Source organism: Moschus berezovskii, chromosome 21 (assembly GCF_049115385.1).
Source record: "Moschus berezovskii isolate FMDL1 chromosome 21, NW_MosBer_1.0, whole genome shotgun sequence".
Taxonomy (NCBI): domain Eukaryota; kingdom Metazoa; phylum Chordata; class Mammalia; order Artiodactyla; family Moschidae; genus Moschus; species Moschus berezovskii.
Genome location: NC_142480.1, coordinates 1374152 through 1396143, shown reverse-complemented (window position 1 = coordinate 1396143; position 21992 = coordinate 1374152). Strand labels below are relative to the sequence as shown.

The following is a 21992-nucleotide window of genomic DNA, read 5'->3' as shown; positions in this document are numbered from 1 at the left end:
CTAATGACCGCTTGGAGGAATAAGTGAAATTAATTTCTTTCTAGAACATCAGAGAAATTCATCAAACAAACAAAAAGTGAACTCTAAGAGGACGTGTGTGAGGCAGGGTGGGGGCCCGTGGTCTGTGAGCCTGGCCCTGGGGGTGGTGCTTTCCTGGGTGGTGCTTTCCCTGGTCCCAATATCAGGGAATGGCTGGAAATGCTGGATTTCTGAAGCCTGGGGACCGCTTTTGGGGGGTCCAGCTGGTATTGGGACAGCCCAGGGGAAGGATTCAGGTCCCCGTGGAGGCTTTCCCCCTCAGGTGCCCCTGAGCCGTGACTACAGGCCGCCTCCTCCAGGCAGGATTCCTTGACTCTTCCAACCTCAGGGCCCACACACACACACTCACACCACACACACACACTCACCCACACACCACACACACACACTCACACACACCACACACACACACTCACCCACACACACACACACCACACACAACCACACACACTCACACACACACATACCACACACACAAACACACCATACACATACCACACACACATACACTCACACACACACCACACACACACAGACTCACCCACACACACACACACACACACTCACAACACACACACACACCACACACACCACACACTCACACACACACAGACACCACACACACTCACTCATACCAGACACACACACACCACACACACACTCACACACACACACACCACACAACACACACGCTCACATAGCACACACTCACACCAAGCACACACATAGCACACACGCTCACACAGCAGTCACCCTCCCCCCCCGCTGGGTCTGGGTGTCACAGCCCCGCACCCATCACAGCGGGCCCTCCTGGGGGTCGGCCCCACCTGACTGCCCGGCCCCCCTTGCTGCCTCCGTCTTTTTCTCCCTCGGGCACCCGAGAGCCGCTGCGGAGCCTCACTCCACTCGCCGGCCTGAGGGAGAGAGGGTCCTCCCGCCCCTCGGGCAGAGGGGCACTGCGGGACTGCGAGGGCCGCCTGGGCCTCAGTACCGGCGGTCCATGCGGGCTCGGGAAGCCGCTCCGTGAGCGCAGAGGACGGGGCTGTGTTTCTGGGGGTGAGACAGCTGCCGCCAGGCCGCCTCCCCGGCGCCTTCCCACTGGAGACGTGGGCCCTGCGTCACTGCAGGTTTGGGGACGTTTTCAGCCTGTGTTTCAGCCCCTCAGGGCCCCTCACCCTCAGGTGGGCTGGCAGGGGGCCCGGGGTCCACCCAGGCCTGGTCTCCAGCTCTCCATGGCGTCCTCTCAGGGCCAGCAGGGAGGCTCTTCTCCGCTGCCCAACCTGTGGGACCACCCAACTCCACTCCTAGGCTCATCCACCTCCACCCAGCCACGACACACACACACGACCAGACTGCTGTCAAGGCTGCTCCCAGGCCTGGGGGGACAAGCCCGGCCCAGGCCAGCCAGCAGGAGCCAAACCCCTAGCAGTTTTGGGGGTCCCAGCCCCTCGACCCTCCCAAGGAGGCCTCTCTTCATCCCCTGGGGGCCTCCCTGGGAACTGCCCCCTCCAGCCTTGCGCTTTGCTTGTGGTGGGGAGGAGGGAGAGGCCTCTGGGGAAGCCCAGCCTGAGGCAGCTCACCCACCGGCTGCCGCCCCAACCCCGCGAGGGGTGCTCCTTGCCTTCACTGCCCCCTGAGCTCTGCAGCAGCAACACACTGCCCGCCTCGAGTCACCTCCTCAAAGCCACCCTCCCAACCAGCCGCGTGACCGTGCAGGCCCTCCCCACCACCTCTGCAGCCCTTACCACCCCAGACAGGCCCTGGAAGGCTTAGCCCCGAACCCCACCCTGACCCTGCCAGCCCCATGGCCCTGCCTCTGCCTGCTCTGCCCAGTGTCCGACTCGACGCAACTGTTCTCAGCATCCTTGGTGCACAAAGGTTCTGGCATGCCTGCCTGATTCCCTTGCACCCACGTCGCGCTGTGTGCTGGGCTGTGTCTTGCACTTGCAATCACAATGGCAAAAGTGGGCCACTAAAGAGCAGTGTTTTAGTGCGTGTGGGGGGGTCTATGCTATTTTTTTTTTACTTTAAAAGTAGTTTCGGGGACTTCCCTGCCGGTCCAGTGGTTAGGACTCCATGCTTCCAGTGCAAGGGACACAGCTTTGATCCCTGGTCAGGGAACCAAGACCCCACAAGCCTTAAAGTGTGACCAAAAGAAAACAGTAGTTTGGTGCTTGTTTGAAAAGGATAGCCTGTAGCGGACTGAATGTGCCCTCCCTGGAGATTCACATATGGACACCTAACTCCCAAGGTGATGGCATTTGAAGGCCGGTCTTTGGGAGGTGACGAGGTCCTGAGAGTGGAGCCCCCAAGAGTGGAATTAGTGCCCTAATGAGGGAGACGCCCGAACTCTCCCCCAGAGAGGACACAGTGAGGAGGCCCCAACGCTGTCCATGAACTGGAGACTGGTCCCCACCAAACACTGAACGTGCTGCGCTTCGCCGCTGCCAGACCCGCGAGGAATAAATTTCTTATCGTAAGCCACCAGCGTGCGGGTGCTCGGTCACAGCAGCCCAAATGCCGGAGCCGAGCACACACATGGCCATTGTCAGATGAATGTGCAGTCCTAGGACAGCTCGTAGCTGAACGGGGGGCTCTCACGGCGCGGGGTCTGCTGGCGATGGCCCCGCCGACCAGCGCACGGTCGGAGGCTCCTCTCAGCAACAACGCGGGACCAGACCAGGCGGAACCCTGGCTTCCCCCAGAGCCCGCACTGGGAATGCATCTTGATTCGGGAAGCTTGGAGCTGGAAGGCAGGGAGATACTTTTGCATTAGAAGTGTTTGCTGAGAGTGACTCCGCAGACGGGTAATTTAGCTGCTAATCACACCAGCGCTGCTGTTTGTTCATCGTGAGAAGCCGCACCTTGCGGCTGGCTAGAGCAGCGAGCGAGAGACACGCTCCATTAAGCCGGGTGAGCAGCGTGCGCAGAGCCGGCCGGAGACCAGGTACAGCGTGGGAAGTCTCCACGCGGACGAGTCAATCAGGGCGCCCTAATTGGAAAGTAGTCATAAAAAGTAATTGAGTTTAATACATAATTTAGATCATTACCCGTTAAGTTAATGCCTCCTGCTTAGGTGTGTGGAGAAAATTATTTATCTGGTAGACGGGAGGATTTCATTTGTTTTTATAATAGAATGTTCGCCAATTGACTTTAATAAGAGCAGTTTGTTCAATCAGATCCTGAATTGGCGCGTAGGCTGTAAGTTCATATGTTAATTTTGACGTACTCTGCCTGGGTGTTCCTTGGGGCTCCTCCACCTTCCCAGCCCAGGGCCGCTCCACGGAAACTCAGTCCACGTCTCTGGTGTCTGAGTGGGAGGCCATTCAGCTCCTGAGCTCGTCTTCCTCATTTTAAGATTTAGCAGAAGAGAGATTAAAGAGACTGCTGCTTCACTGGTGGGCCTTTCTCCTCTCAAAGCCGGTCCTCTGGCTGCAAACAAGCACTTCTGTTAAATACCAAGGAGGAGCTTAATAACCTCCCCTCACTGGGTACTGCGATTCATTGACTCATCTGTCTTTCTCAGCAATCGTGGGAAGTCGGGGGCCCTCACTAACCCCGTTCCCACAGGAGCAGGCAGAGGGGCCTGGGACGAGGGCTGGCTGTGAATGGCGGCTTACCCTACACCGCTGGGTGGGAAGGAAGCTTGGATCCCAGCTCCCAGGTAGGCAGCCTCGGTCTGGTCAGGTCATCACCACTCTGGGCCTCAGTCTTCAGACCTGCAAAATGGGGATAAGAAGGTGAGGTGTCGTGAGATGGAGGAGGCCATGCCGCTGACCGTCAGTCCTGGCCCCGCTCCTTGAGCGAGCTTCCCGGCCCCACCCCCAGCTGTGCACGAAGCAAGAAGGCACTTGAGTGAGAGGCAGGAGACCACCCCCTTACCCCCTGCAGGCCACGGGAATGTGGGGTCCCTTCCTCTCTCAGCCTCGGTGTCCCATATACAAAGCAGGGGCTGCGGCTGCTGTGGCCGCCCCCCCCACCCCCATCATCACAACTCTTGCTGACAGGCCATGGGGCTTTCCTGGGGTTCATCAGGGAGCAGCTGGCCTGGGGAACCCAAGCCCCCATCACGGGGGGCTGGACCGGGTCGCCAACCCCACACAGCTCTTTGACAGCCTGGAGGGCAGGAGGCCCAGGGCACACGGCCTCCACCCCAGTGGGCCTCCAGCCTCTCCAGCCCCACCCTCTGTGTTTCCCTCTGGGTAGGAATACTGGAGTGGGTAGCCATTCCCTTCTCCAGGGGATCTTCCCCACCCAGGGATTGAACCCGGGTCTCCTGCATTGCAGGCGGATTCTTTACTAACTGAGCCACCAGGGAAACCCACATTTCCCTGGCAGCACTTAGCAAAGGTGAGCCCCTTCTTCAGATTGCGGCACCGCCCACTTCCTGCGGGGATGGCCTCTGGGAGGCAACGATCACTGAGACCCGGGGTGTGGGGGTCTCCACTCTGAGACACAGATGGCCCCACGCAGCCCCTGAAGGAGCAGGCAGCTCGGGAGCCACCTGAGACCCACGGGAGGTGGAAGCCGGGGATCCCAGGGAGTTACACCCACAGACAACAGGTTTAGCTGAAGCCCCGGGGTTATGTAACATCACAAAAGAAAACACTGGCGTAGAACAGGGTTTTTAAATCCGGGGCTTTTAAAACAGGCCTGGGACGTCCCTGGTGGTCCGGTGGTTAAGCCTCTGAGCTTCCAATGAAGGCAGTCCGTGTTCGATCGCTGGTCAGGGAACTAAGATCCCACATGCCACATGGCACAGTCAGAGAAAAAAAACGGGCCTGATCCCTGGAGACACCTGAGATGCAGGAAGGGGGAGGGAGGGGAGGGGCCATCCACTCCCGGAGACGCTGCCACTGCAGAAGCTCCCAGAATCCTTGCCTCCCGCAGCCCCTCGTGGTTCCCAAAGCCCAGGTGTGCACGCCTTCTGCAAACTCCCCTGACTCCCGGTCTCCTGGCACAGCCAGGCTCGACTCTGGACTAGGGGACAAGCTGGAGTCTGTCCAGAGGAGCCCCCACCTCACCCCAGGCTAGAGCAGCAAGAAGGCCTGAGGGGCCCTAGCACAGGGTCCATGGGGGGTGGTGACTCCAGTATGTCCTCCCATCCCCCACCACCCCTCCAGGTGGCCTGAAGTTCCTGGAGGCAAACGTCCCTCGCTGAGCCCTGTCCGTCTCTGAGTCCTGCTTGGTGCCAAGCCCCAGGGCAGCTGAGCCACCCAAACGGTCACTCGGCAGCTCAGAGACAGGGTGGGCAGGTCCCCAGTCTCGGGGCCCTGGGACCTCTGGACCCTCCCGGCAGGACGTGGAGCCACAGCAGCTGGCAAGACAGGGAGGGAGACCCGCCTGACTGCTGGAGAGCCGCGCCCTGCCCCCCACCAGCGCCAGCCTCAGATCCTCTCCCCCCGCACTGCCAGGCACAGCAGCCACCAGCCGCGTGGGCCACGGGGCGCTGGGCACAAGGCTCTCCGGGACTAGCTCATCACCTTTCGTGTCAGCAAGCTTGTGGGCTGATGGCCCCGTAACTGGTGTCATATAAGGTCACAGCCGGTGTCCGCCTGGCGGACCGAGGAGGCACTGCCCTCCGCCACCGAGAGGCCCTCGGCCGTGGCCACCGCTCCGGAACAAAAGGAAGAGCTTGTTTACAAATTGTCCGCTGAAATTTAAGTTGCCAACATTGGCATCAGGCCTCGCCTGCCAGGCCACCAGGATTGGAGGGTAATTTATGAAGATTGCTTTACCTGCGGCCGCGCTGGTCTGTGCCGGCGAGTAATTCACACCAGCCTCATTTCGGATGCAGTCAGAGACCCCTGTATTTCACCATGACAATGTAATCACAGAGCCACATTAAAAAGTCATTATTGTTTAGAATCCAGCTTGGTTTGAAAAACACTTACTATAAAATTCAACAGCCTTTGTAAATTACCGAAAGGTTTACTCAAGAATGCTAGGTGCCGTGATTTAGACGGGGAACTTACCACGTTATTGATTCTGTGGGATTTTGTCGGTTCCTGCATTTACAGGGGATGATTAGTGAGTAATCCGAGTAATAAACCCCTCCCTGTTGGTTCGTAAATAATGAAGAACTGAACTTGCGTCCTCAAATTTCCCAGGCAACCTGCTCCAGCTCTGAAGAGTCTGAGACTCCACTTGGGTGGTTTTGAGGGGAGTCTGGGAATCCGTCGTCTGGAGGGCTGAAGACGGTGAAATTTTGCTTCTCAGCCCCTAGAAAGGACTGGTTGCAGTGTCCCCGGAGAGCAGCTGCTGAGCCAGGACTCTACCAGGTGGGGTTTGCGTCTTTATGAGCGAGAAGTCCCTCATGGGCCACTGCAGAGGGGGCTCAGGGACTCCGTCCTGGGGAATCCTGAGAGCTGGGAGCAGCCACAGGCTAGTCTGAAACATGATGACCACGTGGGGCCTGGGGAGGCTGGGGACCCTGGAGCTGGGCCGTCAGCACAACCTCCACCCCAGCAGACAAGGATGGGGGCCCCCCCAGGAGACCCCCATCGGTCACCTGCGGCTGAGAACCCAGCCGTCCTGACCCCAGCCCAGGATTCACCCCCAGCAGCCTGGGTCGCCTGGAACTAGTGGACAGTTTCTAGAACACCCTCCTAGACAGTCCCGCCTTAGGAGCTCACACAGCACATTGGAGACCCTGCCTTGCGGAAGGGGCTTCCCTGAGCTCCGCCGTGTTTCCTGCCAGCTCTGACATGCCTGTGACCTCAGCGCACCTGCCCACACACACGGGGCTGCCTGGGGAGTGGTCTGAGCCTGCATCACGCTCAGCCGGTGCCGTGCAGGTGGGCACAGGGTGCATGGCCTCCACTCGTGCGTAGCTGCTTCCGGGGCACCTCGGGGTGGGACCCACCTGGCCCCACGGCGCTTCTTCCCCACAGAACCCAGCTTCGGACTGGGGCACGGGAGCCGCTAAGCTAAGTAGACACTGACCTTGGAAACAAACTAGGCTGAACCGACATTGACCTTGACTGAACCGAAAGTGGATGGGAAAGGAAGAGAAGCCACGGGCTAACTGAACCAATGGAGCCAAGTCGGGCGTGGATCAAAACTGACCAGCACGGGAACGTTAACACCGGGCAGGCGGTGGAGACTGGCCGGCCCCCGCCCACCGAGTCAGAAGAGAAGGCACAGCCAGGGAGGCATTGAGTCCGCCTGGCCCTGACCCTGGCCCTGGCCCTGGGGAGTGCACGGGTCAGGATTGCCACTGCTGCTGCTGCTGCTAAGTCAATTCAGTCGTGTTCGACTCTGTGGGACCCATAGACGGCAGCCCACCAGGCTCCACCGTCCCTGGGATTCTCCAGGCAAGAACACTGGATCGGATTGCCATTTCCTTCTCCAATGCATGAAAGTGAAAAGTGAAAGTGAAGTCGCTTAGTCATGTCCGAGTCTTCCCAACCCCATGGACTGCAGCCCACCAGGCTCCTCCATCCATGGGATTTTCCAGGCAAGAGTACCTGAGTGGGCTGCCATTGCCTTCTCCAAGTATTGCTACTGGGAAAGGAAAATTAAAGAAAATGCGTGCCACTGTGTGTTCCCTAACACGCCTGATGCGGTCCACAGAGGAGGTCTCCGGAAAAAAAAGGCCCAGACCTCGGAGGCCCCGGCTCGTGTGCGCCAGGCCCCTGAGGCGCGCCTGTACCCGGCGCCTTTGCAGGGCTCAGGGGTGGGGGGCGCATGCGGTGCGGGCTAACAGCAGCCCACCGGGGGGGACGGCTCTGAGTCCCGGGGCCTGGCTCCCGACAGGTGTTCAATTACCATCTGTTGAAGATGCGTGTCCTTGAGACGCTCTCAGCAGCCTGCTCCAAGTGTGTGTCTGGGATGGCTCTTTCCCCTTTTGTTTCCACCCTGCGCTCTTTCCATTTCCACTCTCACTTTCCATCCTATTATCCTATTCTGCCGTCTTAGCAGGTTTGTTTTCTCCTGTTTCTTCTTAGTCCCCACCCTCCTCACCCACCCCAGCCCGACTCCCCGGGGATCTCTGGCTTTGTCCCAGTGTTTTATTACAGGATATTTGGAGCATTCCGAACAAATTACACCGGATGATTTGTACTCACCACCCAGACCTACCAGACGTTAGCGTTCTGCTGTTTGTTCAGGTGATGTTTTCAGAAGTGCCACGCTAAAACGGAGGGCTCCCCGGGCGGCACCCACCCGTGCGATCTCCCTGGCTCCTCCTCGGAAGCCTCACTGGTCCCGTCTTGATATCTTTACTACAGTACAGCGTGTTGTTTTGTAAAGATACGTGCATGTTAAGGCTTTGCACAGGTGATATCAGGCCCTGTGTGTGATTGTGCATCTTTTCGTGGATTTCTCTTTGGCTGGGTCTTAGTTGCTGCGTGTGGACTTTCTCTACTTGCGGTGAGCAGGAGTTACTCTGTGGTTACGGCACTTGGGCTTCTCTTGTCAGGGAGCACGGGCTCCAGGCACGTGGGCTTCAGTAGTCGTAGAAGTAGTTGCGGCTTCCAGGCCCTAGGGCACAGTGGTTGTGGCGCATGGGCTTGGTTACCCCACGGTGTCGGGGATCTTTCCAGACCAGGGATGGAGCCCGCTTTCCCTGCATCAGCAGGTGGACCACCAGGGAAGTCCTCGTCTCCTTCTTCACGCCGGATCACAGGTCCAGGGAGGCTCGCATCCGTGCACCCTCCATCTGAAGGACCGATCTGTCCCCGCCTGACACCTTCCACTGTTCTGATGGGTCGTCCTAGAGGGGCCACCCGTTTCTGGTTCTTGCGCAAAATGCAACAATGTCCCCAGAAGGAGAGACGGACTTGCTGGGAGAAGCATCTGCCAGGCTGAGGAGCGGACCAGCTTCTCTTCAAAGGGTGGAGCCCGTGCGCCCTCCCCAGCTTCGTCCCACAGCTTCCTCACCCAGGACTAGCACTGTTACTCTTGGATCCTTCACCGCTGTCAACTTGATGACTGTAAAACCACTGCTCTAATTGCATCTCCCAGTTTCCTGGGGAGACGGCAGTGTCCATTCCGTCACCTCTCTTGTTAATCATGTGGTCACGTCTTTGCCCTGCTTTAATTGATTCTTTTTTTCTGGCTTTTTCATTTTATGTTTCATTACTGGAGTCTAATTGTTTTACAATTAGATGTTGTTTGTTTCTGCTGAACAACAAAATGAGCCAGCTGTTTGTCTCCATATATCCCCTCCCTCCTGAGTCTCTCCTCTTCCCCCTACTCTTTTCTGTTGGCTCTTTGATCACTCTGAGATCTTTATACATGCTGGATAATCATTGGTCGGCTGTGTTTATAGAAAATAATTCCTCCTGGTCTGTGGCGTATTTCTTTTTTTAACTTCTAACTTTGTTTATGGTGCTTTTTGTTGTGCAGAAGATACTAATTATCAGATAGTCACACTGATCAACTTCAGTTTTACGATCTGTGTTTGCGTGTCTTGCTTAAGAAGTTTTTCTGTACCTGACACCATAAAGCCACTCTCCTACGGTTTTTTCTAACTGTTCTAAAATTCAGCATTTCAAATGCAAGGTTTTAACCCACATGAAGTTTACTCTCTGTCCATAAGTAGCTCATGACCTGAATTATTTTGCTTTCCTATTGGTGACAGGTGACTGCCTTCTGATCTGTAGCTGCCTCTGAGGCACCCCATTTTCAGGGGTGTGCAGGTCTGGCTGGGGCCCTGCTCTCATCCAATGGCTTCTCTGCTCATGTAGTATATCACAGCCCTGGCTGAAGCCCTGATATTCGGTGGGACAAACCCTTCAATGTTCCATGCAGAGTAGAAAGTCACCTGAGCAGGTGCCATGAGGGATGCTGTTAGGATTTCAAATGAAATTACATTCAGTTTACAGATTATTTGAAAAGGGAGCCGAACACTTAGAGCTGAGTTTCTCTGCTCATGCTGTGTCTCTCCCACAGTTAAATCTCCCTCTCCATCCTCCGGTAAAATCGCAGTCTCCTCCCTAGAAGTGGCGGACGTCTGTCTTTACTGCTGAGCAATACTTCTACTGCTAATCCAGGTGGCCTGTGTTTTCTTTGCACTTTCCAGTTGGTGATGGCTGTTGCGCAGAAATGCCTCGAATTTTTATACCTCTTTATAACAAACCTGATTGATTCTAACTGCAAAATTTCTTTGAAAATTTCTTTATGCAGAAAGGTACGTTGTTGACCTAAATGCTGACTCGTGTCTCCTTTCCAGTCCTCATCCTGCTTTTCTTCCTGTCCTGTATCACTGGTCGGACCATTGGCGCCGTGGAGGGTAACAGCCATGAGAGACGTCGGCTCTCCCAGTCCTGACCTCCGCAGGCTGCGTCTGCAGTTTTCACGGAAGCCGGTGGTCTGCTGCGTTGGCAGCAGTTGCCGTTCACCTGCTAAGGTCACCTTCCTGTCTGGAATCATCTGAGTTTCCGCCGAGAAGGGGGCGGGCTGAAACCCAGTCTGCACCCTCTGAGACGACCATAAGCTTGCCTCCTGCCATCTACTGATGAGGCGAATTTCATGGGATGTCCTGTACCATTTCATGCTTACATTCCTGGGACAAAATCTCCTTAATCACAACGATCCCCGCCCTCCTGCCTCTGCTGTGTGACCGGTCGGGATGGCCGTGCGCCCGCCCTCTGGGGCCCACTGGCAGCCCCCCCAAACCCTGTGACTCTGGTTATCCCTGCCCTGCCCGCACCCAGAAAGCTCCCTGGACAAACTCTTGAAGGAGAAGGGAGCCCTTATCCAGGGATTTGTCACTGAAGGTGCTCCTATACAGAAAAAACAGTGCCTGGTCCAGTGAGGAGGCACTCATTCTGTCCGGAGCAAATGCTTGGTGGAAATACGTCTGTCCTGCTAGAGGAGCAGCCGCGTCACTGCGGGGCTTAGAGCCCAGGGGCCCCAGGCCCTCTTGGTTCTCCTCCTGCCCTCCTTCCGCCTGCCCCAGGGCCTCAGGGTGCCCCCTCCTTGGCACTGCCAGCGTCCACCCATCTCGAGGAGGACACGTCCACCCTGCAGCCCCTGATGGGCTCACACTCCCCAGACAACAGGACCCAAAGGGCGCAGCATAGCAACAGGGTGGGCGTGACCAGGCTTCCGGAACCTGCCGCCGTGTGGCTCTTTCTCCTACTCAGGGCCTCCCCGCAAGAGGAGAGGTGAGGTCCGGGGTGGAGGATTTGAGCTGAGTTCCCCCATCGCCTGGGGTGCCTGGGGGCACAGTGGAGAGGAGGTCGGAGGCATCCACAGGCCCACAGCTCACGAGACAGACCTGGGAGCTGTGAGCACGAGGCCACGCAGGGACGTCTGCCTGGCTTACAGGCCGAGGGTGAGCTGACGGAGGGAGGGAGGAAGGAGCCAGGAAATCAATCAGTTCTTTTCAACCCTGACCGTGCTGTGATTAACAGGTGGTTCCCTGAGCCACCACACATTTCTTCCTGACGCCATGGACTCACCGTCAAGGGTTCAGACCACGTTCCGGGACGCGGCTCCAAGTGCCCCTAGATCCCTCCTTGAGCCTTTCCCGTTACTCTGCTCCAATGGTCCCTGACAGCTCACCGTAGTGGGAGAGAAACGCCGTCGCTTTATGTCACTTTGGTGGAGAATTTGTGACTCGCAAACCATTAACTGGCATGTTTAGAACACGTCATCCTTGGTGGATTTGGAGACATGCTTTCCCTTGGAAAGTTGCAGAGAAGAAGTGGCTTTGGCCTTGGTCCTCGTGGGGATGACCTGGTCTCTTTATCTCTTTCAGGGGCATACAGCTTGGGTGTCCGATGTGATTTTTCCAGGTTGGACAGCGGGAAGAAGATTCTGGAGGCATAGGTTGGTCTGCTCCGCTCTGAGATCCATCTGCCAACCTCCCCTGAAATGGGTGCCGGCTCCCAGGCGGCCCTGGGATGGCAGGAGAGATGGAAAGTGGAGTCGGCAGCTCAGGAGACCACGGAGCAGGCCACACGCCTCTCTCTACATCATCAGCCTCAACAGAGGCCACCACCCGCAGAACCACTGCGTTCAGGGAACACAGTAATCGCTTCTGAGCCCCAGGGAGCCAAGAAAGAAGACACCCCAAACAAGGAGGGTGGCGAAGGGCGACCGCCAGGGACGAAAGACCAGGCAGGACCAAAAGAGTACATGTCGCTGATGGAGGAGACGGGGAAGTATAGCAAAGCTCCGAGGACAGCGCAGGCTGTCACCGGGGTTAGCAAGCAGCCTTTCAGGAGTCGGACTGAAGGAAAGCATGGTCGTCGTTCAGATCCAAGGCAGGGGCCCGGAAGACAGGCCATAAAAATTACGAGCGGAGGTCAGGAAGCGTATGGACTCTGGAGTGTGAGCGTGAAACTCCTGGAGTTAAACTCCATCTCGTTTTATTGGCGCGCGCGGCCCCAGGAGGACACTTCCGGGGCCTGACTGCCCAGGGTCAGTAACAAGCCTGGGCTCACCCTGGCTCCAGCGGAGGACGGCGGAGGCTCGGGGAGGTTTGTGTGAGGATGACCGGCTCTGAGGAGGCTCTGACCCGGTCCAGCGATGGCAGCCTTCAGAGTGACGCCATCGGGCAGCCCGTACCCGGGTGTGGCGGGCACGGAGCACCGCCCGCGGGTCAGCAGCACTGCCCCCTGAGGGCGTCACCCTGTGCTGCCTCTGGGGGTTGAAGGCTGAAGTGCATGTGTGCCCGTGCCTGTCCTTCCGTCGGTGCCAGACGCTGGGGGCCGGGGAGACCGGGGGACGAGGGAGCCGCGGCCCCCGCCGGCCGTCTCGCCAGCCACGCCGCCTCCCTGCTTCCTGGCAGACCAGCAGGGTCTACAGTGGACCCTCCCTATCACATCCGCTCTGGTGCAGGGCCGCGGGCAGCGCCACAAGCCAGGACGTGAGACCCCCAGTGAGACCGGGGAAGGCCAGGTAAGGCTCCCCTGACAGAATGGGTGAGGGTCCGAGTGTGAGACCCCCGGTGAGACCTGGGGAAGGGTGGGCAGTGAGGACCCCCTGACGGAACGGATGAGGGTCTGAGCTCCTGGCGGGGCTGGGGGCCCGTGAGTTGCTGGCGAGAACAGGAAACAGTCCCCGCCCACCTTCTGGAGGCAAACCTAGGGTGATTCTTCACTGATCAAGGGTCCCAGGCTCTCCTCCCAGGAAGAGCACAGGATACCAGCTGCTCCAGTGATCCGAGGACCCTGGAGTATAAAACTGCTTCAAGAATGGTCATCATGGTGGTATCTAAACAGTACGTTGAAAACCCTCTAAATGCTTATCAAGGGCAATAAAAATTCATTATAAAAATTAATTAAATACTACACTTTCATTAACTAATCCAATTAAAGAACACTAGCATGGGAAAACAATCAAACTGCTAAGCAGAAATGAAATTCATGTTATTTAATAGTTTGTATTACCATAGCAATATTACTAAAAATGAAAACAAACTAAAACTATGGGCATAAATAATGTCCAGAAAGTCATACACCCAAATGCTGATATTATTTAACAGTAAGATCAAACTAATAATATGTGATTGTTTTTCTCATCATTAAAAAAATGAGAAAAGAGCAAACATATAGGGAGAAAGCAACTATGATAAAACAGATAAAGAACTTTGAAAATAAATTTAGGAGCCCAAACATGAGAAAAATTAGAGGTATCTTAAAGAATGGCCATCGGGTGAAATCTGCCTGATGTGTTCCTCATGATTAGACTGGGGCTCTGGGTTTGGGAAAGGCAAAGAGCCATCCCCATCACATCACACTAAGGGTACATGCTACCAACATGATTCACCACTACTAATGTTGACCGGACATGGAGCAAGTGTCAGGTTCAACGTTGGGAAAGGAGTTCGACAAGGCTGTACATTGTCACCTGCTTACTGAACTTCTCTGCAGGGTGAAAAAGTGAAAGTGAAGTCGCTCAGTCGTGTCCGACTCTTTGCGACCCCATAGACTATAGCCTACCAGGTTCCTCTGTCCATGGGATTTTCCAGGCAACAGTACTGTAGTGGATTGCCATTTCCTTCTCTGCAGGGTACATCATGCCAAATGCCAGGCTGGATGAGGAACAAGCTGGAATCAAGATCGCCAGAAGTGTCACAAGCTCAGATACGGCAGATGTCACTACTCTTAAGGCAGAAAGTAAAGAGGAACCTGACTCAGTCAGGGAAGAATCTGCCTGCAACGTAGGAGGTAAGGTTTGATCCCTGGGGTGGGAAGATCCCCTGGAGGAGGAAATGGCAACCCACTCCAGTATTCTTGCCTGAGGATATCCCAGAGACAGAGGAGCCTGGCGGGCGACAGTCCATGGGGTTGCAAAGAGTCAGACATGACTGGACAACTGAGCACACACAGCATACGTAAAGAGCCTGCTGCTGAAGGTGACGAGGAGAGTGGGAAAAATGGCTTAAAACTCAACATTCAAGGGACGTGCCTGGTGATCCAGTGGCTAAGACTCCGAGCTCCCAGTGCAGGGGCCCTGGGTTCAATCCCTGGTCAAGGAACTAGATGCCACAGGCAGCATCCAAGAGTTTGTGTGACACAAGTAAGGTCCCACAGGCAGCAACCAGGGCCTGACACCGCTAAATAAATAAATACTTAAAAAACCCTCAGCATTCAGAAAACTAAGATCATGGCATCTGGTCCCATCACTTCACGGCAAATAGATGGGGAAAAAGTAGAAACAGTGACAGACTATTTTTCTTGGGCTCCAAAATCACTGCGGACGGTGACTGTAGCCATGATATTAAAAGATGCTTGGTCCTTGGAAGAAAAGCTATGAAAAGCCTAGACAGCATATTAAAAAGCAGAGACATCACTTTGCTAACAAAGGTCCGTACAATCAAAGCTATGGTTTTTCCAGTAGTCATGTACGGATGTGAGAGTTGGACCACAAAGGAGGCTAAGTACCGAAGAACTGATGCTTTTGAACTGTGGTGCTGGAGAAGACTCTTGAGAGTCCCTTGGACTGCAAGGGGATCAAACCAGTCCATCCTAAAGGAAATCAACTCTGAATATTCTTTGGAAGGACTGATGCTGAAGCTGAAGCTCTAATACTTTGGCCACCTGATTCGAAGAGCTGACTTACTGGAAAAGACCCTGATACTGGAAAAGATTGAGAGCAGAAGGGGGTGACAGAGAATGAGATGGTTGGAGGGCATCACCGACTCGATGGACATGAACCTGAGCAAACTCCAGGAGACAGTGAAGGACAGGGAGGCCTGGCGTGCTGCGGTCCACGGGGTCGCAAAGACTCAGTGAGAGAACGGCAACAGCAACCGACATGAGACAGACACGTAGGTCCGTGGAACAAAGTAGCCCAGAGATGACCCGCCCGCAGCACGGGAGACCCGGGTTCAGTCCCCGGCTCAGGAAGAGGCCCTGGAGAAGGGAATGGCCACCCACTCCGGTGTTCTGGCCTGGAGGATTCCACGAACAGAGGAGACTGGCAGGCTACCGTCGCAAAGAGTCAGACGCAACTGAGTGACTTTTACTATAACAGCAATTAATCTGCGACGAGGAAGGCAAGAATGAAACATAAGGAAAAAGCAGTGTCTTCAACAGCGTTGGAAAAACTGCACCGCTACATGCAAAAGAATCCAGCTGGACTACTCTCTCATGCCACACACAAAAATAAACTCAGAATGGATTAAAGGCAAATCCAAGTCCTAAATGCACACAGCACAACCAGGAAATGCCTTGGCTTGTCTGAGAAGCTAATGTAGGTCAAGGGCTTTGTTTCACAGTAAAAGGAAGCAGCATTTCATAAATGGGGCCAGAACAGCTCGCTACTTCCTGGAAGATCATGAAAGCACAGCCACTCTCACCTCTTAATCGAGAGAAAACTCTGAGCAGATTAAGGACACAAATGTAAAATAAAGTGAAATGAAATAAAAGCACCGCAGGAAAATCTGGGAGGCTGTGTGCAATGTCGGAGCAAGGAGTCCTTACTAAACAACACTGAAAACTCCAAAGTACTTACGTTATAAAAATGCGGGGCTGCACAACAGCGTAAAGCGTATCTACGGATTGCCGCAGAAAACAAAGTCAACAGACGAACGATGAGTTTGGAGAGACAAAAAGCTCTACAACGAGAATGACAATCTGAAGCTATTACCTGTGAGATGTGGAGTGCTTACAAATCGGTAGGAGGAAAACACAATCCAATAAAAAAAAAAAAGGTCCAAGATTGTGAATTCACTGCAGAGTAAATTCAAATGGGAAATGGCACATAAAGAGTACTCAAAATCACTGACAGTCAGTTCAGTTCAGTCGCTCAGTCGTGTCCGACTCTCCGCGACCCCATGAATCACAGCACGCCAGGCCTCCCTGTCCATCACCAACTCCTGGAGCTCACTCAGACCCATGTCCACAGAGTCGGTGATGCCATCCAGCCATCTCATTCTCTGTCGTCCCCTTCTTCTCCCGCCCCCAACCTTTCCCAGCATCAGAGTCTTTTCCAGTGAGTCAACTCGTCGCATGAGGTGGCCAAAGTATTGCAGTTTCAGCTTTAGCATCAGTTCCTCCAATGAACACCCAGGATCGATCTCCCTTAGAATGGACTGGTTGGATCTCCTTGCGGTACAAGGGACTCTCAAGAGTCTTCTCCAACACCACAGTTCAAAAGCATCAATTTTTCGGCGATCAGCTTTCTTCACAGTCCAACTCTCACATCCATACATGACCACGGGAAAAACCATTGCCTTGACTAGACGGACCTTGGTTGGCAAAGTCATGTCTCTGCTTTTCAATATATTATCAAGGTTGGTCATAACTTTCCTTCCAAGGAGTAAGCGTCTTTTAATTTCATGGCTGCAATCAGCATCTGCAGTGATTTTGGAGCCCAAAAAAACAAAGTCTGACACTGTTTCCACTGTTTTTCCATCTATTTCCCATGAAGTGATGGGACCAGATGCCATGAACTTTGTTTTCTGAATGTTGAGCTTCAAGCCAACCTTTTCACTCTCCTCTTTCACTTTCATCAAGAGGTTTTGAGTTCCTCTTCACTTTCTGCCATAAGGGTAGTGTCATCTGCATATCTGAGATTATTGATATTTCTCCCAGCAATCTTGATTCCAGCTTGTGCTTCTTCCAGCCCAGCGTTCCTCATGATGTACTCTGCATATAAGTTAAATAAGCAGGGTGACAGTATACAGCCTTGACGTACTCCTTTTCCTATTTGGAACCAGTCTGTTGTTCCATGGCCAGTTCTGACTGTTGCTTCCTGACCTGCATACAGGTTTCTCAAGAGGCAGGTCAGGTGGTCTGGGATTCCCATCTCTTTCAGAATGTTCCACAGTTTATTGTGATCCACACAGTCAAAGGCTTTGGCATAGTCAAGGAAACAGAAATAGATCCTCTTCTGGAACTCTCTTGCTTTCTCCATGATCCAGCGGATGTTGGCAATTTGATCTCTGGTGCCTCTGCCTTTTCTAAAACCTGCTTGAACATCTGGGAGTTCACGGTTCACATATTGCTGAAGCCTGGCTTGGAGAATTTTGAGCATGACTTTACTAGTGTGTGAGATGAGTACAATTGTGCGGTAGTTTGAGCATTCTTTGGCATTCCCTTTCTTTGGGATTGGAATGAAGACTGACCTTTTCCAGTCCTGTGGCCACTGCTGAGTTTTCCAAATTTGCTGGCATATTGAGGGCAGCACTTTCACAGCATCATCTTTCAAGATTTGAAATAGCTCAATTGGAATTCCATCACCTCCACTAGCTTTGTTCCTAGTGATGCTTTCTAAGGCCCACTTGACTTCACATTCCAAGATGTCTGGCTCTAGCTCAGTGATCACGTTATCGTGACTATCTTGGTCGTGAAGATCTTTTTTGTACAGTTCTTCTGTGTATTCTTGCCACCTCTTCTTAATATCTTCTGCTTCCGTTAGGTCATACCATTTCTGTCCTTTATTGAGCCCATCTTTGCATGAAATATTCCCTTGGAATCTCTAATTTTCTTGAAGAGATCTCTTGTTTTTCCCATTCTGTTGTTTTCCTCTAATTCTTTGCATTGATCACTGAGGAAGGCTTTCTTATCTCTCCTTGCTATTCTTTGGAACTCTGCATTCAGATGCTTATATCTTTCCCTTTCTCCTTTGCTTTTCGCTTCTCTTCTTTTCACAGCTATTTGTAAGGCCTCCTCAGACAGCCATTTTGCTTTTATGCATTTCTTTTCCATGGGGATGCTCTTGGTCCCTGCCTCCTGTACAATGTCACGAACCTCCGTCCAGAGTTCATCAGGCACTCTATCAATCAGATCTAGTCCCTTAAATCTATTCCTCACTTCCACTGTATAATCATAAGGGATTTGATTTAGGTCATACCTGAATGGTCTAGTGGTTTTCCCTACTTTCTTCAATTTAAGTCTGAATTTGGCAATAAGGAGTTCATGATCTGAGCCACAGTCAGCTCCTGGTCTTGTTTTTGCTAACTGTATACAGCTTCTCCATCTTTGGCTGCAAAGAATATAATCAATCTGATTTCGGTGTTGACCATCTGGTGATGTCCATGTGTAGAGTCTTCTCTTGTGTTGTTGGAAGAGGGTGTTTGCTATGACAGTCATGGAAATGCAAATTAAAGTATCAGTGAGCGATCACTTAAAACTATCAGAACTCAAGCTACCTGTTTGCTGAGCAAAGAGCGGGTCCTCTGGGGCCTCGGGAGGGAGCAGGGCACCTGAGCGCGTGTGTGGAAAGTCCTCTAGGGGCGCTGTTAGGGAAACCAGTGACTAAAACTGCCTGCCCGGGCCAGGCAAGGGAGCAGCCACTCTCAGGAGCGGCTTAGATCAGGAGTGTCTTAGATCAGGACGTTCCGGGAAGGACCTCGGAACCAGCAAGCCACCACCAACTGGAAGAACTCGGGAAAGGTCATAAGGAGAGAGGAGACGCCAGTGCACATGTTCTGCCTTACCTCCCAGAATCTCCCTCGCTGGCATCCATCTGGGCTGAGCGACATGCTCCCCACCGGGAAGGACCCTGAGTCAGAAAGATTGGCCAGAGACGACCTGGAGACAAATCCCATCATGTAAAACCCGAGACTGTGAGCCACGCGGCAGAGCAGTTCTCCTGGGCTCCCTTACCCTCCTGTTTCTGCCCGGCGCCCCGTCCCAAAAAGGTCTTTTGCTTTGCCAGCACGTGTGTCTCCTTGGACACTTCATTTCTGAGTGTTAGACAGGAGCCCTCTCTCGGGCCCTGGAAGCAGTCCCCAAATCTGCAACAGATCAGCGCAAAGAACCATCGGCTGGTTCCCTTTTACCCCGAGTCTCAGTCAGCACGGGTTTGCTGGAATGGCCATCACAAAGTGTCCCAGGCGTGTGAACGGCCGACGTTTATTGTCTCTCTTCCTGCAGACCAGAAGTCCAGGGTGGGTGTCGGCAGGACTGGTTTCCCCTGAGGCCTCTCTCCTTGGCTTGCAGACGGCCATCTCCTCCCAGATCCTCACACGGATGTCCACCGGCATATGTCTGTGTCCAAGGCCCCTGTTAGAGACACCAGCTGTGTGGATTAGGGCCCACCTTAATGTCTGTCTCTCGTTGCTGTTCAGTCACTAAGTCGTATCCGACTGCGGCCCCACGAATTGCAGCACAACAGGCTTCCTTGCCTTCACCATCTCCCAGAGCTTGCTCAGATTCATGTCCGTTGAGTCAGTGATGCCCTGCACTGTTGCTGCAGGTGGCAGGACGGCCTCCCTGAGGTGGGGTGACGCCCCACCGTCGCACAGCGCACATCTTGTCTCTCCATCAGTCAGCGGGCACTCATCACTGGCTGCTGTGAGCGGTGCTGCTGTGAACACAGGGCTGTAGGCATCTCTCCAGGCTGTGGCCTCATCTCCTTCAAATATCCCCTCGGGGGAGGGAGGTGGGAGGGGACCCATGGCTGACTCCTGTCAATGCATGGCAAAAACCACTACAATATTGTAAAGTAACTAGCCTCCAATTAAAGTAAATTAATTTTTAAAAAACACACTTGGGAACCAATTATAGTAAATTAAACCAAATTATGTCTTTTATAAAATATGTTCTCTTAACTGATGCTCTTGTATTACTTTGAAAAATTATTAAACTTCAAGAGACCTCCTGTATAAAACACACACACACACACACACACACACTCGGAGGTGGGTCTGCTGGGTGATCTGGTAACTCTATTTTTAGCTTTCTCAGTGGCCTCCATCCTGTTTTCCACAGCGGCTGCACCGACTTGCACTGCCACCAACAGCCCACAGCTCCCTTCCCTCTGCACCCCTCGGCGGCTCTCCTTCTCTCTTGCTTTGATAATGGCCGCTCTAACAGGCGTGGGGTGGAGTGATGGCTCACTGTGGCTTCATCGGCATTTCCCTGATTAGTGGTGTTGAGGACATTTCCCTGTGCCTGTCTGCCATTTGTAGGCCTGTCTACTCGGCCGCTCCGCCCGTCTCTTACGTGGGTCGTTCGTGACTTTCTGCTGTTGCGGTGTAGGCCTTCCCTGCACTTCGGGTGCAAGCCTCTCCTCAGACGCCTGGTTTGCAGACGTCTTCTCCCGGCTGGTTGCCTGCCTTTCCCTTCTGCTGATTGTCTCCTTTCGCAGCGCGGAGCCTCTTTCTGGAACGGTCACACTCATCTATTTCCCTGTTGCCATCGTATCCAGAGCACGTGGGAGCCGCAGGGCAGGGGGCGGGGCGACCCCCTCGGGGTCACCAGGGGCCTCTGGGGGCCCACCTGGCCGGGTGCAGTCACCCCAGTGGGGATCCTGGTTCCCCCCCAAACCCGCTGGGCTGGGCGGGCTGCGCTGGTGCAGGGAAATGTGTCCACAGGCAGCCTGCCTGTCTGTGCCCAGCGGGCTGGACAGGAAAGAGCAGCCGGGGGTGGCCGAGTCGGGGGCCTAACCCACCCCTCCCCGTGAGTCCCTGGGTGGGCCTGGCTCTGGAGCAGCCTTCCCTGGGCTGGGCCTGCTCTGTCTGTGGCCCAGATGGGGAGACGCCCCCAGGGGAAGATTCCACGAGCTCCCGCACCCCCACCACCAGCTCTCCGGCTGACAGACCGCACTGGTTCCCCAAGCTCCGAAACAAATCACCTGGCAGCTTAAACACAGATATGTTAGACGAACGATCTCACAGTCTCCTCAGAGTGGGAGCCCAGCCGTGGGTCCTCTGCTCATCTGCCCAGGAGCTGAGAGCCGCAGTCCCGGGGTCAGCCAGCTGCATCTCTTCCTGGAGCTCAGGCCGCCCTGCCAGTTTCCAGCGTCTTCTTTCTGCCCTTTGTCTGGGAACCGCACTCCACTCCCGGGGGCGCCGGCCTGCAGCTCGCACAGGGCTGCTGGTTTCCTTTCTTCCCAGCTGCGTGTCTGCTTCCTCACCTTCCAGGAAGCTCCCTCTGAAGAGGCCACCCCCTCCCCTTACCCCAGGACGATATCTCTGCTGACACAGGCGGCCACTCATGGCAGTGAGGTCTCCTGTCTCCCTGAGGCCCCATGATGTGCCCACCAAGCCAGAGGGGCCCCCGAGAATCCTGCCAACCACAGAGGGGAAGGAGGGTGCGGATGACGGGAGAGAAAGAGGGAGAGATACAGCCCCAAACAAAGGAAAGGGCAGTTTGGCGGCTCATCCCTCAGCCCCTTGCGGCCTGAGAACGGTCTTCCACAGCCCTGGAGGCCCTGCCGAGGGCCTTCCTGACGCACCGTCCCTGGGGTGATGGGCAGCCCCGGAAGCCTGGGGCCTGGGCCCACACCCCCCACACTGGACTGCAGCCCCTGCGAGAGGGGTTGTCGGCAGGTCTGCTGGCAGAGCCTCCGGCCAGCGGCTTGGCCCTGCTCACACAAGTGTGATCAGGCTTTACACACACACCACCCTCGTGCCTGCTGCATCCCCACACTACCGCCCACAGCACTGCTTTCTGGGAAGCGCCAGCTGCCGAGCGGGAGTTCTTGCAGCCAGAGGTCACTCATCACATCCCTGTAGACCCCAGAACGTGAGTCCCATGCCTGCTCTCAGCACCCTGGGGCAGGCCCTGGGGCCTGCAGGATTCTGCCCCCGCCAGCCGCAT

At 54.6% G+C, this 21992-nt stretch overlaps 1 long non-coding RNA gene across 1 annotated transcript; it reads right to left on the bottom strand.

The window, feature by feature from the left end:
* Positions 1-3130: 3130 nt before the first annotated feature.
* On the bottom strand, positions 3131-21268 carry LOC148774467 (uncharacterized). Its single transcript, XR_016035622.1, has 3 exons — positions 21025-21268; positions 3660-3758; positions 3131-3471 (listed from the first exon to the last, which is right to left on the bottom strand). It is a non-coding gene; the product is annotated as an uncharacterized LOC148774467 (long non-coding RNA).
* Between the last annotated feature and the right edge of the window lie 724 nt (positions 21269-21992).